The 6,000-nt window shown below is 47.6% G+C and overlaps 1 protein-coding gene across 7 annotated transcripts in view; it reads right to left on the reverse strand.

Moving 5' to 3' along the window:
• Positions 1 to 6,000, reverse strand: part of bahcc1a (BAH domain and coiled-coil containing 1a) — a 63,616-nt gene that overhangs the window by 39,032 nt on the left and 18,584 nt on the right. The window lies entirely within an intron of this gene.

The raw sequence follows: 6,000 nt of genomic DNA on the forward strand, positions 1-6,000 counted from the left end.
AATTTCAAATGGCTACTAAAGTGGGGGGATTTCCTTCAAACAGTCAAAGTCATCTTGAAAACATTAGCGCAACTGGTAGCCAAATTCCTCCTCACTTCAGAAACAACTGTAGCAAGAGTGGGGTTTTTTTTGTTGTTGTTTTGTTTTGGTTGCTTGCCCCCCCTGCTTTACAAACTCCTTCCCTGACTTTATCCTTTTGCATTAGTGGGTGGTTGGATGGTGGGGCTGAGGGAGTGGGCCCCCCCTACAACTGTAGTAGGAGGCTGGTCTGATCAGAAGCAGAAGTGTGTGTGTGTGTGTGTGTGTGTGTGTGTGTGTGTGTGTGTGTCTGTGTGAGAGAGACAGAGAGAGAGAGAGAAAGCAGGCGGTCCAGTCCTGGAGCTGGGCCCAGTGCAGGGGTGGGGGAAAGTGGCAGCAGCGCACGCCTCCGACACTCTCCACACTGCGTGCCTGTGGAGTGAGTTTAGTGGATGTGGTCAGTGCGGGGGTGGGAGAAGTGGAAAAGGAAGAGGAGAAGCTGTTGGAAGAATGGATGGAGGAAGAGAGTGAGAGAGATTGCCTGCACTACAAGGCAACATCCAGAGGAGGGGTAAGGGGCGAGAGTTTAGACTAGTAGTGGAGATAAGGGTGCGAGGAAGTGTGAGAAACTTTGAGAGCGAAAGAGCAGCAGAGAGTGTGTGGGAGTGTGTGTTGCCGAGCATATGCGAGCCTTTGTGTGTGTGTGTGTGTGTGTGTGTGTGTGTGTGTGTGTGTGCGTGTGTGTGTGTGTGTGTGTGATTGTGTGTGTGTATGTATGTGAGATTGTGTGTGTGCGTATGGTGGTCGTCTCGCTGAAGTTGACAGCCCGTGTTTGCAGAGTGGCTTCGTGGTCAGCCACTCGCTCGCGATTGAAGTGAAGGCTGGGTAAAAGGGATTCTGGGAATTTTTTCAGAGAAGTGCTATGCAAATAAAATTGGCTCGGGGAGGTCAACCAAAGCACACCGCCCACTTCACCCAGCTGTTTATACAATATACAAGTTGACATGATAGGGATAAGAGAATTCGAATCCTAAACAAATTAGTCCAACTGGCTTGTCCCAGTTTGGCAGGGAGCCTGAAAATAACAATGGATCCACACAGGCCGTGATGCTACAGAGAAAACAGATAGGAGAAAATGTCTCTGAGGGATGTTTTGTTCTAGTTGAGGTGGAGCGGTGTCAAAGAACATGCACACATCCCACCAATATATGTTTCTCTTCGTCTATTCTCTTTCTCACCATCTTTCATTATTTGTACACAAATCGGCAAAAACATCTCTCACAGCAAAACAAGTGTAATGCGTGTCCCACTACCTGGCCAGCCTGCAGTAGAGTTCCTGCTGAAAAGGCCTTTTATGGGCACAGTAAAAAAAAAGAGCTGGACACACAGACCCGGTGCAGCTATTTGTTGAAGAGCAGGCCAGGAAGTGTGTCATTTAAAAAACAATAAGACCTCTGACTGTCAAAGTAAGAGCTGGCTAAAGGCTTGAGCAGTGTGGGTGAAGGCCACAGGGTAAGAGGAAGACAGAATATGGTAAAAGAGGAGGTAAAAGATCAAGCACAAGTTGAACGTTACTGTTAGACTCGGAAGGAAGCTGGACATAAAGTCGCTAATGGTTAGACTACTGGCTAAGGTAAAGGTCTGGACTTGTCATTTGGACCTGTGCTTAGGTGTCCTCGCTGTGATCCGTGTGAAAGTGCAGTGGTGTGCTGAGTCACTGGCCTCATCTGTGGAGAACAGGGAGGCATTCCAGGCTGGGACACAAGAGGTGGGAGGATGGATTTGAAACAGCAACGGGACCAGGCCAGGACAAATGAGCTCAAGGCCCATTACCTTCCTTTTATACCCACCCACACATGCACACTCACATTCCCTACGCCCACAACACAGATTTAATAGGACATACAAGAAAAAGCAGCGTCACAACACAAAATCACTAAACTGCGCTCTTGGTTTCTGTCATTGTGTCCTTTCGCTGAGAGCTTAAATGTTCATGATGTAACAGGAAGTGCACATTACTCCATACCAGTGCAGTTTTGCTTGGACTGGCCGCTCATTATGGAGTGTTTTCTCTCCAAGCACCAACTTGTTATTTCCATCAGCATTTTACTTTATTAAATCTCCCTCCACGCTACCCGCTATAGCAGCCATTTTTCTGTCTCTTGGTTCAGATAAAATGCAAGTGTTTCTTATGGAATGGCCAATAAAGGCTCGACATTTTTGCTGATAGCTTGCAGGGGCCACAAGCACTTTGTTCTTTGTATACGGGGAACCTACACACTCCTCGAGGAGAATCATTTGTTATCTGTGCAAACTTCGGTGAGTGTGCTTGTTAACTGACCCATTGTTACATGGGAGCATTTCAGGGCCGTTTGTTGCGTCCCGGCTCTTTATTCCTGAGGCGTGAAATTGTGATTACCATAGTGGGGCTCATCCATCTCATTCTTTCATCCACACTCTCTCACACACTCACACACACATACACACACGCTCAACATCCGCATTTTTATTTTGCTTTCTCTCTTTCTCTTCCCTTCACTCGTCGTATCAGTCTCATGATACACATACACACACACACACACACACACACACACACACACACACACACACATACAGCAACACACCCAAACACACAAAGAGCCGCCCACAGCTGCGTCAGGCCATCTCTCTAACAATCCAATCTGTTTTCTTTCCCATGATGTTTCCCATTGGCACAGAGAGGAGAAAATCAGATTTACTCCCCCACAGGGCCCATGCAGTTCCACTGATATGGAAAATGATTTCAGTGCTGCTTGAGCCCATAAACATTATTTTGGTCTCCCCTGTTAATGACACATTTCTTCCCAGCATTGTGAATCTCACAGAGGAAGAGATGAGTGTAAGGGGGTGAAGAAGGGAGGAGGAGGAAGAGAGGAAGGGAGGAGGAATCCTCCAGGGCCTCACATAACAACAGGGGAGTCCTTCACCCCTCAAACTGCATCCTCCTGACATCCTAGACTTCTCTCACCCTCTTCCTCATCTACACACATATACCCACACACAAACATAGAGACACACATATACAGCTAATCAACCATGCAGGAACTTAAATTGTCACAGCCTTCAAATAAAGCCCAAAAAAAAAAAAATCAGAGCACAAAGATATCCCCGCTGGAGAAGGAGCAGAGTCAAAGAGGGATTTCTCACCTCTCTCTCTCTATCTAGCTGTCAGCCTGATTCCAAACACACTGCATTTGGCTTCGGGGCTCAAAGCAGCCCCCCTACAATTGTGTCATACAGCCCACATATCTTTTATTGGTGGTAGCAGACAATATAGCACCACTCCCCCCTCCTCTTCTTGAACACAGGGATAAAATTTGTACTTTTAGTGGTAAGTTACAAACACTTTCTGCCCCAGGCATATTGTCAACGAGAGGAGCACGCCGTAGCCTGCAGTCCTAAACACAAGCCATTTAATATGATGGTGTTAAAAAGAGACTCTAACAGGCCAATAGCGAGGCACTAAACCTCCCATTTGGCATCCATTAAAACCCATCTGCAGGACCAAATACGAGGGGCGAACAGGAAACGGCCATGTTCGATATAACTTAAAACTGTCCTCCACTTTTGAACATTCTCTTACAGGTCTCTCAAACTCCAGATCCAAAAATAGGATTTTCATGGTTCTCCTGTTCCACTGGAAACATCACATGGAATGCTCTGGATCTGGTTTGCTTTACAGCTGATGACTGATCTGTCTAAATCCATTGGTTTTATGTTTTGGCCATGGGAATGGATGGGTGACTAACGGCGGCTTGCGTGCCATGTTTCAGCCAACGCAGCCAAAGCTCAGCCAGCCAGGTCACGGACACAAACATGCCTGGTAGTGGGAAAAAGACAGATTAAAACAAGTGCTCAGCACTATTCTCTCTAATTAGTCCCCTGTTAACTTTTGAACTTAATTGGTTAATTGAGATGTGGTTAGACTGGGCAGGTTTCCCCTCCCTCAGGGTGACCATACGGCTCCAGTATTTCAGCCTGGCACTGCCTGGCACAGGAGGTGGTTGCCGCTCTCTCACTCTCTCCCTTTCTCTCTCTCTCTCTTTGAGCATCCCACCGCTCTAGTGACGAGGAGTAATGATGCCGCACAGGAGGCAGTAAAACTGTGTTTTGTGAGTGTGTTTTAGCAGAGATTGTACCCATGCACTGCACATATGCTTGTGCCACATCAAAGCAGCTCTTTGACAACCCGGTCCTGGGTGGTCTAAACCTCTCTTCTCTCAACCAGCAGTGCTGGATAGATAGGCTTTGGAAAAGTGGAGTGTGGATGTGGGAGGATGTTACCTCACCACAGGCAAGTGTGTTCTGTTGAACTCAGAAGTCAGTTTGCTTTGGAGGAAACATGAACAGTGCAAGGAGGGAGAATAAAAGTGTGGTGCAATACATACACAGATAAACACACACACACAACGCCATAGGCGTCACATTGCTTGAGTCTCCCCATCTCTGGATGTATAATGATACCCACAACACCACATAAATCTGCAAGCAGCTCGATTCATTGGGGCAGATTTTGCCTGCTGTCTTCCCTTTTTCACTTTCATCCCCTCTTCTCCCCTTGCTCCTTTGAGCCCCATCACTCATTCCCCTTCTCAGTTTTCCCTTTCCGTCCTCACACCCTCTCCATCATCCCTCCATCGCTCTCCCTCCTTCCCCCTGCTACTCAGCTCCATATTTCTGTCCTCCCTCATCACCTCGCTCTCTTCCCTCAGTTGCCGTCATCCACATGCTTCAAAATGGAAACACTTTCTCTTCATTTTTTGGGTTTTTAAAAACCGCTTTCCCGCCCACTCCCTCGTCCCATTTGCGCTCTGTTTCTCTGCTCTCATTCGTCCATCAGTTTTCCTGAAGCCTAGGAGGGTAATGAACGTCTTGTTTTATGGGGAGTCACAGGTTGGCCCCTCCCTCTGTCAGAACCGCCCATAAATCAGCATCCCAGCATTCAATTGGCAACCAGCGCTTGTCGGAATGTCCTGTTCTCTCTTGACCTCCCATCCTCTCTTCTTCCATCTGTGGCCCAGCGCCTCCTTTAGGTCGTGCAGAGCAGCGCTGGGCTTGATGGGCCTGGTTGTAGAGACTGCTTTGCTGCCGTCCTTTGAGTTCTCTTGGATTCGCCTGTAATACGATAAAGTCCTGGAGTGATGCGTGTGAGAGAAACAGAAGGCAGCTCCCTGCTCTGGCTTCTCTCCGTCTGATGTATCCTGTCAGAGGCGCAGAGACAGAACAGTGCAGATAACGGAGCAGAGAGCCGCCGTGCCAGCCAGCCAGCCCAAGGTCTTTCTACAGCCCTGAATATAATTTCCCATTGGTTCACAGGGGGAAACAAAGGAGAAATGTTTAATTCTTGCTGCGCTGGCCAAGACAAATGTAAGCATTTTTGTTCTGATAACCTACAGACATGGGGATGGGTGAACCTAGGTAGCCAAGGCCAAACGATATACAGTATTTCCTTGTAAAGAACATGCTGTACAATCATGTGTTGTTGCAAACCTTCTTAGCCATAAAGACAACACTCCAGTTAGCCTGTACAGATAACCACCTTCTTTCCCACTGTAGCAGACTACAATTTCAAGTGCACACAAGGTCAGCCAAATCACACAGTAAATTCTTTTATGAAACGCATCTGACAAACTGGGTTTTAAAGTTGAGTTATGTCTCCTGACCGCTGACACTGGTCATCCATGGAATGCCGCTGCCGGGGCCTGCTCAACATCTGCAGCAACACACTTGAGCAGAGATGAGTAAAATTAAGAGCATTTCCTGCAATCTGTACAGAGGAGGGGAGGTCATCTTCACCCGAAAATGAACAGATGAAGTGTAACATAGAGCAGGACAGCCATAAAAAAGAAGCCTCTCCTCTCCTCTCCTCAGTAGAAAAAGCACAATCCAAGGTCAAACCAGGGAGACGGGTGGGGTGTGGTGGGGGGTTGGTGTGGGGGCTGC

The sequence above is a fragment of the Seriola lalandi genome, unplaced genomic scaffold (assembly GCF_002814215.2).
Source record: "Seriola lalandi dorsalis isolate HSWRI2012SDOR001 ecotype SW California unplaced genomic scaffold, Sedor1 jcf7180002054412, whole genome shotgun sequence".
In the NCBI taxonomy this organism is placed as follows: domain Eukaryota; kingdom Metazoa; phylum Chordata; class Actinopteri; order Carangiformes; family Carangidae; genus Seriola; species Seriola lalandi.